General features: G+C 39.5%; 2 long non-coding RNA genes across 4 annotated transcripts in view; one reads left to right on the top strand and one right to left on the bottom strand.

Moving 5' to 3' along the window:
* LOC112992396 (uncharacterized) overlaps positions 1-1,883 on the top strand; it is a 55,058-nt gene extending 53,175 nt beyond the window's left edge. The window contains exon 13 of the long non-coding RNA XR_003261527.2: positions 287-1,883. This is a non-coding gene — a long non-coding RNA (uncharacterized LOC112992396). The remainder of the gene's footprint in view (positions 1-286) is intronic.
* An 8,474-nt stretch (positions 1,884-10,357) lies between these two features.
* Positions 10,358-13,278, bottom strand: part of LOC135325122 (uncharacterized) — a 32,682-nt gene continuing 29,761 nt past the window's right edge. For all 3 annotated transcript variants that reach the window (XR_010386313.1, XR_010386314.1, XR_010386312.1), the window contains exon 3: positions 10,358-12,889. This is a non-coding gene — a long non-coding RNA (uncharacterized LOC135325122). The remainder of the gene's footprint in view (positions 12,890-13,278) is intronic.

Raw genomic sequence — 13,278 nt, 5'->3', positions numbered from 1 at the left:
AGCAAAGGCACTGGATGACGGTGGTGGTGCAAGCTGGGTGCAGAGGCAACCTCGGCCTGGCTGGGACCCCCTGTTCCCACACCTTCGGCTCCATCCAGACGTGCAGCAGAGCTGGGGCATGTCTGGGGAGCTGCAGCTCCAGTGGGTAATTACACCTAGGAGGGAGCCCTGGAAGTATCTGGACTTTAGGTAGATTTCCCCGTTTTGTTATAATGAGGTAGTCACAGTTATACCGGACAGATCTGTTTTGCATGGATTTGATTTTTTTTTCTTCTGCGTTTCACAGAGGCCAAGTGTACCTTTTACCAAAGAACTCCCAACACCAGGAAAAACTTCTTTCTGCATGTGAGTCACTAAGCGATCACTATAATTTTACTCCAAAGCAAACCAGTGTGAAAGGACTTCCAGGAATATGGGGGGAAAAAGGGGAAAAACACCCCAAAGATTTTGCATCCCTGTGTTTCCAAAATGTAGAAAATAAAAAGGGAAATGCACTTCTCTGTGGACCTGGGATTTTTCCCGTAGAGACTTGTTGGAAGCTATTGTGTAAAAATGCCAAAACCTGGCAATAATTCAAAATCATGAGAATTTGCAGAATTTGCTCAGAAAGCTGAACTGAAATAGCAAAACAAGATCCTACAGTTTTGCCTGTAATAAGCTTGTGCAGGGGAAAATCGAATGAACAAAAACTTACATTAGGAAGAAGAAATGGAAGTCAAAAGGAAACAGGTGGATAAAACAAGTCCTTAAATCCTCAGTCCATCACAGACTCAAGAAACCCACAAAACAAAAACCCTACCTTTAAGGAGGTATCAAAACTGCTGGGTTTTGAGAAAGAAAGAAAATAAGGGTCTAATTTATTCAGAGTCTGAGTACAAGTGAAGTTCTGCTGAGAAATGGAAACAGTAACAGACCTGTCGGAGGAATTCTGGACACGTGTACAGAAAACAGTATAAAAAAGAACAGAATCCAGAAAACACAGATTTGAAGAGAAGATTAATGAGCAAGTAATTCAATGAAGAAAACTTTGTGCCAAATCAGAATCCATCAATAACCTTTTGTTGATAAAATAACCAGACGTGACAGCTCATCAAAAACCTCTGAAAAACTCGCCCCTTTGAAAGTTTTAGAGAAAAAGGGCCAACCAAAGCTGTCTATTCATTGATTCAACAGAGAAATTGCATCTTTTTTTTTTGCCTGTACTTGCAAACTGATGTCATTCTAATTAAGTAGAACTCAACGCTGAAACTATAGTTATTTTCAGGGCTTCAGGGAAGCTTAGAGTAGTTGGCCTTTGAGCACTTTCCTCGTCATACCCAAAAAACACGTCCAATGTGGCTTAAAAACAAAAGTAGTGATTGATCTCTATCAGTAGATCAGGACTGAGGAGGGAAGGGAATACATGCAGGAAAACCATGGGAATAAACGGGCCATATATTCCACATATTGGAAATAAGATTTCTAAGCATTCAAGGAATAAGGTTTTGGAGGAACTTTCCTAGGAAGATAAAAAGGCTTAAGGTGCTTTTAAGCTGAAAGTTTGCATGTTTATGAAAGAGAAGATGTAGCATGACTATTTGCAGTTAGAAGGTCCTAGATTTAATATTCCAAGACTATTCCTTCCAGTTTTATGTTCTTCTATCGCATTAAACTAATGAAAAGTCTTCAGTAGCTTACTAATAATGCTTTATTGGAGATTTAAACTGTAGATGAATGGTAATTAGCTATTAACATTTTTGTAAAATATAAAATGGAGGATGCGTTAACATGTCTTCTTTAGATTTATGATCCTGGTTGTGCTGAAAGTTAATGGAGTGCACGAATTTTTATTATACATTTGCCAAAGCTTTGCACACGAAAGAGTATTAAACATTTATCCAAGAGACTCTGAGTTTGTTTTTAAAAGGTATAGTACTCAGAACATTATCCAGTGGGAATTACTGTCTAAAACTGAAAAGCATCAAAAGGAAATGTCTGTTTTCAAAAAAATGACACTTAGGAACCCATATGCCATTCCTTTTCAATTCACCTTAGGCTGTTAGATAGGCAAGTCATGACCAGAAATAGGATTTATTCTCATGAAACATTTGGGTACTTTTGAAATTTGTACTCGTTAGTTCCTGTAAGTGCATGATCAGAAGAAACTTTTTTAGTGGAAAGCCTAGCAGATGATGGAATCTATTATTGAAGTACTTCTAGATTTGTTTTCTGGCTTTTATGCCTTGTTAGATGAGACATCACCTGATGTGATTGTGCCTCAGCTCTTTGCTAGACATCTGAAAAAATGAATAATTCGTAAATCTCATAGTTATCTATCTTGCCACCATATAAAGTTGATATCTTTGACTGTGAAGCATTATAGATCTATAAAATATTAAGCCTTTTAAATATTTCTGTTTATTCAATTCATCAGAACAATGAATCAAAGTTTGTTACTGCTTTAATGTTTGCAGTTACTGTCTGTGTTTTTAGGCTTTCTGAACTGACATTTTCAGCAAATTAGTACCTTTGCTGAAAATGCAGCATGCATTCAGGTTAAGTGGAAATCTACTAAATATATACTTTCAAATAGCACAGCTTGTGGTTTTAATTGAATTTATGGTTAGGCAAAGGTACAAGGCAGCTCTGGAACAAAAGCCCACTGGCAACTGAGCTAGCTTACAACCGTGCATAAACCCTGAACTTGGAGTAACCATGACTGAGGAGCAAATAGATAACGTATCAATATTTGGCTCTTTTTTTGCGAAAAGCTCCACTCCTGTTTATGAGATTTGCTGCGCTCCTTCACTCTGCAGCACGGCCCAAGGGGAGCAGCGAAGGCCCCTAGGAACGCTTTCCCCTGGTTTCTCTGTGTCATTCTAGCTCCTACAGACACCGGCTGGCAATTCATCACCAAAATCCTGGTCCTATCCAGACGCATTTATATTCCAGGTGTCCTTCTGTAAATTTAGGCTGCGAATGAGATTATGTCTGCCTTTTTTTACCTTGCTTGCTGGGCTGGCTCTACAGTACGGTACCCCTGAGCGGCCTGTTTAAATCGGGATTCAAACACAAAAGCTCGCTGATGGCTTTTTAATGAACAGGGCTGAAACTGAACTCAGATTAAAAAAATAGAGTAAGAGAGAGAACTTCAGAGAGTCCTGTGTAAACAAAACTGCAGCTCAGGGACCGCGTTGGAGGAAATGACTGTTTTGGTTAAAATTAGGCAGAAGACGATCACCCAAATATTCACTTCGCAACTCTTTTCTTTTTCAGTGGGTCCTGGCTCGTGGGTTCGCTCCGAGGGGCTGTGAAGCGGCAACCCTAATCTTTGGAAGGCAGTTTTTTGACCTGCTCCGAGGGCCTTTTCTGTGGTCCTGAGCCAAGAAGGGCTGGGGAGGGCTCAAGCTTGTAATCGGAGTTATCACGCGGCGTACAAAGCAGCAGGGCACATTGTAGACCGGTTACGGTGATACAGAGGGATGGCGGGAGCAGAGGAAAGGGGAAAGGGAGTTTCTGTGGGACTTTTTTTTTTTTCTAATTGGCAGTTCCCCATCATGTTTATTCATGAAGGAAAACACAGTATGTTTTGTCCTGGCCACTGCTGCTGCAGGTAGCGAGTGAGCCTGTTGCTGTGGGACTTCTTTGGACACCTCTCATGAAAAGCTGCGATTAAAACCATGTAATTTTAAACAGTCACAGGGCCTTATTCTGCAAGGGGTTTACTAATGTCCTGAGCTTTAGTGGAGATTAAGCCACATTGGTATCAACTGGGAGCGTGCAGTACCTTGTCTGACCAGGTTCATCTTGTAGCAAGAGTCGGAGATATTGGCCCCCAAACTGGACAGGGGGAGTGTTGAAAAGGCTTTTTGCTATGGCTGTCGCTCGCAAGAGAGCGCGAGTTATCCTGGGCCTGACTGTTCAGGCAGAGCACAAGCAGAAATTCAATGCGCAGTCCGTCTGGCTTATGTACAGCAATAAGGACGTTTGCATCTGATTTGTTCCTACCGTAGGCGTAATCGCTACATAAAAGCTGCTAGATAAGATGGCCGCCCTATCTTTCAGCGCAGTGTGGTAGGATATCGTGCCTCTGACCGCGGCTCCTGGGATATATCCTACTCGGCACAGTGTCAGTCAGCTCCGCTGACAGAAAGGCAGGATGATAATGTGGCTGATGGGAATGAAGGGTTTAAGGTAGTATGATACCTCTAGGATTTTTCCTCGTGTTTTAAAATCTGAGATATATAGAACAGCATGTGGTTGAGATTTAGTGTCAAAGGCAAACTTTATCTCTCCAAATGTAAGAGTTGAATAAGACTGCCAATTTAAATAGCCTTGTGTTAAGACAAAGCGCGTATTTGCAGATTCCTCATCGTGGTTTATACAAGAACTGATACATTGGGTCAATATTGTTCTTTCAAACACAAAGCCAGAAGTGGCTGGCTGGAATTACAGCAGAAGTAGTTACATGTGTTACCAGCGACTTATATTTTAGCGTTTTTAATATCAAATAATTCGATATCACACTAAAGGAAAAGAAAAGAAATAATGAACTGAAAATAAGATGGAAGACTGAAGATGTGCTGCATTGCTACTGGCACACCTGAACGTTCAAAGATCTTTTAAGGGTTAAACTCACTAAAACTCTCTCTGCTTCCCCACGGTGGAAGCTCACCCATGGCCAAGGCAGTGTGGCTTGCATGGGCTCCCCCCAGCAGGAGTAGGGTACAATTTTGGTGAATTTGGCCCTTGTGTGTAGAAAGGTGCATTAGTGCTGGCCATCTCCAATAAGGATAGACTCGCCATACGATAGACAAGAGAGCACGATGTTGATAAAATGCTTAGGGAAGCTATAATCTTGCCTCCCCGCTTCCCTTATTATTAATGAGGTTATGGCTTGGATGCTGCCAACATGCGTCCGAAAAGAGCTTCTCTGCCCCAAATGGCTCCAAATCCAAGGACCTGCCCTTGCATACTGTTATGTATGCAAGTAATTGTACACAGGCATATATGTGCTAGCATGTGTTTTCTGCTTGCCTGGTGACTAAGATGCTCAAAATTGCAATTTCTTCAAGACAATCTCCCATCTATGTCAAAGGTTATTCTGATATACTGAGGGAGATAAGCATTTTTTGGAGTACGAGCTTGCATTAGTATTTTTGAAAAAATTCCTTATAGACTGACAAATACCATGATGTACACCAATTTTTAGGTTTATGTGTCTATATAATAAAACAAGAATTTACAAGTAGTCTTGTGACTACTTCTTTTAGCTATTTAGATAATTAATGCGTTTGTTTCCTAACTCATCTGTTTTTGCTGGTTTGTTAGCCTCCAGAATTCAGATTTCATTTTATTATTCCTACATTTTTCTAATGTTACCTTCCCTGCCACTTGATCATTTTCCCTCTAGAGGCAGTTCTGTCAGTTCATCAAAAAAAGGGATGAATCTCACAGTTGGTCAGTTGTTTGCTATTTCTCTTCATTGCGTTATTCCAAACTGTGAAGATCATAACTTTTTTTTTGTTGTTTTTGTTATTGCTATATAGACTAACTGGGCCTGCATAAAATATTTATTCATCTGAACCGAAAATGCACAGCATTGCATTTCAGTCTTTTAAAATCATTCCTGTAATTTCTGCGCAATTTTGGAGAAGTCCACTGTAGTTCTGTGGGTTGAACTCGGCCTAAATATTGTTCTTTCTAAATATTGCAATACTGCTAAATATTGCTATTTCTTTAACACTCTGTAACACAGATACGTACAAGGCTGCTATTCAGGATGTTTTATTGCCTTGTCTGATGAAAATGTAAGACTGAATGTTATTTAGCTGGCACAGCAGTCAAACCTTATAGGTAGATTTCAGCCTTGGAGGTGGAAGACTTAGAGTTTCTGCAAACCATTACATATTGCTTACGGCTAATTAAGAGTAGATGCTGCATATTCTGTGCTTTAAACCACAATTCATTGAAAGAATAGTGGTGGTGTGGAGCAATTATTTACTCGCTTTGTAGTCTTTGCCTGATATAAACTACTGCACATGGTGGCTTTCTCCAGGGAAAACTTAATGGCCATTTTATATGAGGTAGGAGCACAAAAGTGGAGAAAAGCAGCACTGTGACGCGAGGAAGCTCGCATATTGCATAATATTTTTCTTTCAGGTGGCCCTGCTTAAAACAACGTGCTCCTGAAGTACATGACTGTTTTCATTCTTGTTAGTTTTTGAATTAACATAAAATAAATTCTTATTGGCGATCTTGTTCCTGAGCAAAACACTTCTAAGCTCTTCTTCTTCTGTAAATTTGCCACCTATAGATCTCTGCCTGCATTTGGCCCTATATTGACCTTCCTGTTTGCTGAAATCCTCAGTCGAGCATTAATCACTTCTTATCTGGCCTATTGCTATTCCCTCTTTATAGTCTTCATAAATCCTTATTATCTAAACTTCAGGGGGACTAAAGTATTGTAGCCAGGCAGTTCTCTCCATCCAGTAAATATCACTATATCAGCTTCATCTCCCAGAGCGTTCCCCAGCTTTCTGCTTGGACTAATTGACCTCAAAACAGCATTTTCAAAATGTTTTACAAACGGATTCTAATTTGCTTTGTTAAATTGCTCTTCAACAGCATATAACTTTGCTCTTCCATCTTAGTCTTTTCTCTGTCTCTGCACCATAATTCGAGCTCACCACTGAGGCCTCATCTCAGCCAAATGAGTCTTTTTCTTTCTTTCTCTCTCGGTGATTTTTAAATCTCATGTTCCTTTTTAGCACGGGTTGCTTGATTTTTGTGCAAATCCTTGCTTGATGCTGCTTTATACAGAATTGTATTTCAGAATTTGTCAATATGAGGTTATAGAATAGAAGAATATAGAAGAGACAAGAAGATAATCCTGTATAATTCAAAAGTTTCTTCTGTCTCATAATAGAAAACTTCAACGTTTGTAATTTCAGTATAGCTTTTGCTTGCATGAGTCTCTTAGAAATGGTCCTTCTTGCATGAAGTTTGTTCTTTTTAATCCCCATGATTAAAAAGGGAGTTTACATTAATAAAATACATAAAATCTTTAGCTGCTTGGTGAATTTGAAGATCTGTGAAGTTATAAACAGATACATTTTAAATGTATTTACTGCACTTATTTTCCGTGCCTTTAGATACAAAAATAAAAGATGTTAGCAAGCAAGTTTTTATATAATTCTAGAAAGAAAGTTTTGAAATCCTTAGGTCAAAATAAGAAACAAATTTGTTGAAAATTCTCTGGTACAAAGCACAGTAAGTTGCAAGAAATCCTCTGTAGGAGACACATATTCAAAGAAAGAAATTAAGTCATAATTCATAATCCCAACAATGAAATCAGTTTCTTCTCTTTCTAATACAGAGGATTTTGTGCCTACTTCCCTCCGAGCTGAGTAAATGGCCACTTCCCTGCTCATAAAGGCAGCAATGCCTCGTAAGGCAACAGGAACGTGACATTTTAGGACAGCCTAGAAGAAAAGCCTCAATAGACATGTAGATGGTCAGAACCACCTCATACTGATGTTAGCCCTTAAACTTATCCTCAGCATCTACATTTAGGCAAACATGCATTGGGAAGCTCCCTTTATAATGACTGGAAATGGATATCCACACTCTTTGAAAGATTTCCTTTCATTCTTTCTACTGGCCACACTTTGAATATGATATAAAAACATTCAAGAACTGGATTTAAGTATAGCTGTTTTCTTTGAATTCTCGTGTGTGTCACAATGAGCTTAATTTATGAGGTGCGAGTTCTGTTTTCTTTCCTTTGTTAAATGTTGAATTGCAAACCGAAGTAGCAGCAACTGCACTACTATAGGCACTTTCCACAGTTTTACTGCCCTGCTTTTGTAGAGTTTTGCAGTAGGATCCTTCTTTTTACCTGATTAATTGAAGAGATCTTTTTTTAAAAAAATTGGGATATGAATTACCCTCTGATTTACCTTGAAGAGCTGTTCTGTATGGTCGAATTTAAAGTAATGGGGATGCTACAATCCAGGAAGCTGTACTTATGAAACACCCTGCCTTTTCAGTGAGGTACAAAACATCACGTGATGTGTGAAAGTTGCCAGTAGAAAAGTAATAGAGAGAAACAGAAAACAGGGACAAGGTCAAGTCTGGAATATTTCAGAGATTTGGCAAATGACAGACGAATGTGATAGAGGTATGAAGGAAAAGATTCTTGGAAGTATTTTTTTTGTAATTAGAATAAGAGTCCTGAGTATCTCGTGGACACTCTTCAGCTACAGCTCGGCTGACAGCTTACATAACTTTGTGTATTTGTTTTATATATGGCAAGGTCACCGTAACTGCTCGTGTTCAGATCGCGCTAAAGCAAACTGAGCGTGGCTGGCTGTTCACCATTTCACTTGCAACTCAGCCCCTCTCCATTGGAAGGCAGAAAGCTGGATGCGAAGTATCTTGACAAAAGGAAAAGATTATCAGAAATGAGAATTTTATGATTTCTCTGGAGAGTCCACGGTACTCGTTTAAATCAAATGCCAGTGCAGAGGGTTTGGTGACAGCACTCTGCATATTTAAGCACATCTTTTATGCAGATTTAGAAAGGATTTGAATAAGGCTCTGTGAATGCAGGTGAACTTCACCGGTAAGTACCACTTTTAGAATTACCAACTGGGAAGCAGGCCAGTCTTTTCCATAAAACTTAACTTGATTTAGAGGCTTACTACTTTTTTCCTCTCTCTCAGTATAAAATTACCATGATTTCTAGATAAAGTGATGTGGAGTGAAGAAATCTACCCAAATATGGAAACAAAGAAAACTTTTTAAAGATGAGGAAGGAGGAAAAAGATGCACTGGCACATAAGGGAGGAAAGGGATATGATTTTCCAATTTGCCTAAGAAACAGCATGGAACAGACTTGTGTGTGCGGACAATACAACTCAAACGAAGGCTCAAGAACCATTAGCTTAATGACTAGCTCCTGAGCAACTGCTGAGCTATGTCTTCAGGCTTTCCAAATCCCCAATCTGATTTTAGAGTGAATTTATACGTGCTGGGAGTGTGAGTTATGATCTTGCTTTGTCTCCAGTTTTGAGTCTCAAATTGTTAAACATCCATGCAAGTCCCCTACTGGTCAACATCATCTTTCTGAGCCCAAGGATAATGCCCAACGCTCCTTGGTACCCAACAACAGAAAGTTTGACTCCCTGGCTAAAGCTGCCTTCCCGCTGTATGTAAGCTGGATGGCAGGAGGAGCGACTGTGTGTCGTACGGAGCCTTGCAGTGGAGAGGGAGAGGAGAAAGGAGGGGAGAAACAACTTCTCAGACACCCGCACTGGTCCAGCAGCTAGCAGTGGGGCTCCCTCTCCATTTCAGCCCCAAGGAAGCTGGCCTGGTTAGCTCGGCACTGAAGGATACTAGGTGCCACCAATAAAACCAGCCACTCCATTGTAGGTGGAGATGCAATTGCTTCTTAGACCATACTCAGTCTCAATGGGTTTAATCTGAACTGCATAAGCAGTTTAAAACCGTTTGCGTTGCACTGGGATGGGAAAGGAGGCCTCAACCAGGCGGTGATGGCACCATCTGAGGGGCAGGGACAGCTCAGGGGTAACTGATTGCAATGGTCAAGGCTCACCCAGCAGCTAGACTGAAGATTTTTGGAACAGAAAAAAATTATTGTGCTGAGAAACACATGAAAACTAGAAAAATATTAGCTTAAACATGAATGTAGGTCAGGATCTGCAATAAAGGTGTCTGATCTGCAAATCAGAGTCAGGGGAACCACTGTCTTATCTCCCGCACAGATCTGTAGAGGTGGTTTTCCCAAGCCATAAATATTCTGAAGTTTTCAACAACAACAAAAGAAATCATCCCACACTGACACTTTTCAAACCTAATTTGTTGAAACTTCTCAAAGCTTTTTGCATCATTTGTGAAACTAGTCCTTTCCTGCTAAAAGTTTCAGTTCTGATTATATTGAATCTGACAAAAAAAATTACTGGAAAACTCTTAACCATCTGTATTTCTGCTCTGCCCTTAGTGAAAGGTTACATGGCATTAATAAGATGTGGCAGTGAATACCTAGAGTATTCCAACATCCTGGATCCAGATGTAATTATTGACACAGCATGTTACTGCATCCTCTGTCAAACTGTGAGAACTGTTTGCTTATCGCTAGAAACCACCCCACCCTCGAAAAAGGTACTTCAAAAATATTGCGTTCTAAATGGGAATTTAGCGTGTACGGATTCAAAACATTTTAAAATATTTATTATTAAAAAAACTATTAAAAATGCCGAAAACTCAATTCCAGCCAAGAGATAGGCAAAATATTCTGCTATCTGTCATTCTGTTCTTGTGCCAAAATTAAAAAAAAATGTAGACCACCCATGTAGCCAGTTACATTAATTAATATTTATTACGTGAGGTACTGCTAAACGGTATGTTACAACAGACATGAGCAAGCTCTTCCCCGAGCCCGAGCGAACTAAAAGCCATTTAACTGCCATTAGTATATCACAGAGCCTGAGCTAATAAGCCCTGCTGTGAAGCAGTGTATATTATTTTAGGAATGGTGCCATGTTAATGTGGCATGGCTTATATTGCCTAATAGTATAAAAGAACGAGGTTGTTTGTTCGCTAAAACCCATATAAACACAGCCATAATTATGGCAAAGGAATCAGGTTGCTTGGGCACCTTAGCTGTATATCTCCAAAATGAACATTTTCTGAAAGTATAGCCAGAGCCCCACCTAAGAGCAAGATGAATTATTGCGCATTTCTGTATAAAGTCATGACAGCTGGTACAACAGTAATTTAGAGTTAACCTAAATATAGACTAATTTCTTCAAAGATAACCTACATTATTTCATTCCTTTTTAATTAGTTAGGCAAGATGTTGGAACCTTTGAGAAAGTGAGACTGCAAAACAAGTTAATCAGATATTTTTCCCTCTATTGAAATAATTAAGACCAGGAAAAATTACCATAAATTCTACTTTGATAAAATGACATATTTTAAATTAAGATCGATTTGTAAATAATGGTTTTATATGTAAATTCTTGGAAAACATACTTTGTACCCAGAGAAATTGCTATGATTTTTCAACAGGTTTACACTTCAGAGGCTAATATCACTCGATGTGGAGGCTTGTCATATGTAAATACCCTTTGTATTTGTACTGGAATCAAGATACTGGATGATACAGATCTTCAAAATCTTGTATCAGGTTATTGAAGACTGCCTTATTCTGTACCTACAAATAATGGATGCAAGAACATGACAAAAAACAGCGGCAGAGGGAGATTATTACAATATCTGCAATTAATATTTGGCAAAATAATTAGAAGATGCTTTTGTAGTTTCCTGCATATGTCATAAATGAAAACTCAGCCAAAATAGTTTGTCTTAGCAGTCTGAGAAAAACGGACTAGTCCCAGTGCAAAGTAGACAAAAACTAGTTTATTGATTAGGGGTGAGTGGGAAACGCACCCAAAGTAAACCTACAGTCCCTAGAGCATCCCTGAAGGCTACCAATCTTATTTCCTAATGATAATTTTCCTAGGAAACAGAGGTGATTTTGCACTTTTTTTTTCTAGACATGGTAATCTAGCAGCGCTGTATAATGCTCAGTGAGCCTGAGTTCAGGTAGTGAAATTTGGATTTGGGTATATAACCACTTGCCCCCGTCCAACTGGAAAACTGTCTGGGCAATGAAGCACCTTTAGAAAAAGCATGTGGAGTCATTCATATTTAGCACTATCAAATTGTATTTTGGCATCAATCAAGTACAACTGTCATATTTAATAGAAAACTGGATAAAGCGAGCCTGCACTATTGAAAAGTAATGCCAGATGAAATGAAGATTTGTAGAAGTACAAAGAAACAGAAGAGGCCAAACAAAATAATTGATGTCATACAGGAGCTGAAGGACTTCCCCATACCGAAAAGAGACTGCATTTTCTCACAGGGGAAAACAATAGTAGCAGCTTACAGCAGGCTCCCTCAAATTTGGCAGACAGCAGCTGAGGAGGGTTAGGTCATACCACGCCAGCATCCTGCCAGGAGAAAGAGAAGGGGCAATGTGAGCCTGTCATTTTGCATGAGGAGGTCTTAAACAACAGTGACAGCGAGTTGAGACTAGTGAGGGCACGGCCCTACCACAGCGCACAGGTCCCTTAGGGATCCCCAGCCAAAGCAGTACTGGTCCCAGATGGGGAAGCCATGGATCTGTGCCACTACGTAAGACCCATCACAGATATACCAAAAGTATCTCAGGCACTTCATGCAGCACTTCCCTTTCAAACACTTTACCTTACAGTGCATAACATGCCATGTTATTTGTGTGTCTGAGAGTCTGAAAGTCATAAGCACAATGTAACCGCAGAGCTGTGCCCATAAGAACCCTTATAAACTGAGGAAAATGTTTTTCCTCAGAACAGTAGTTTCCCTACAGCTGTTAGCAGTGACCTTGAATATTGCATTTATTTTTATTGCTTCTTAGACCCTGGATGTTCCATACGTTCAGAAAGACATGTTTGGTTTTGTGCCCCATAAAAATCTGACTTTCAAAAATTCAACTTCACTACTATTGGGTTTTGCTAGTGCTCTCTCTAGGACAGCCTGGACCATTGGTTTGTTCTGCTTCTGTGCTCCTCTCCCCCGGCAGCTGGGGAACCATGATATGTGCTCGTGTCTCCTTCCTCATGAGACATGGCCATTTCCAGAGCAAGAGCTTCTTCATTAAGAAAGTTCATTTTCTGGCCTCTCAGTATCCAGTTGTCTTCTCAGTTGTTTCCACTCCATGTGGCTCTTTTATGAGATGTAACTAGGTTATGAATACTGCAGGAATTATGTTTTCACTTGCTGCAATCGTGATAAGCATCTATGTTGTGTGTTCCTCTTGATGGTCCTGTAGAAACTTTTTCTTAAAAAAAAAAACAAAAAAAAAACCAGCTTGACAAAAGCCTTATGAGACAAATAAATCATTATTAAAAAGCAAGGAAACTTTTTATAGGTATAACATAGTATGTTTTCCTCAGGAATAATTGAATTCTTAAGAGCATGCGTTTTAAACTTTGAGTGTTCTTGCTTTCCACATGTCACATGACATTGTTGCTGCTCTGCAGCTGGGTGAACACAAATCCTCAAATTTGGGGAAAAAAAAAGCTTGAAGACCCACCCAAGGGTTTGACTTTCTCAGAAAGATAAAATTCGGGAATTTTAAAAAGGTGTAAGAGCTAATCACGATTGGACTGATTTTTGTTCAGGATCATGTAGGCTTTGCCTAAAGCATTGTTCTTAAAAAAGTAATAG

The sequence above is a fragment of the Dromaius novaehollandiae genome, chromosome Z (assembly GCF_036370855.1).
Source record: "Dromaius novaehollandiae isolate bDroNov1 chromosome Z, bDroNov1.hap1, whole genome shotgun sequence".
Taxonomy (NCBI): domain Eukaryota; kingdom Metazoa; phylum Chordata; class Aves; order Casuariiformes; family Dromaiidae; genus Dromaius; species Dromaius novaehollandiae.
Note: the sequence above shows the minus strand (reverse complement) of the source record. Positions and strands in the feature narration are given on the sequence as shown.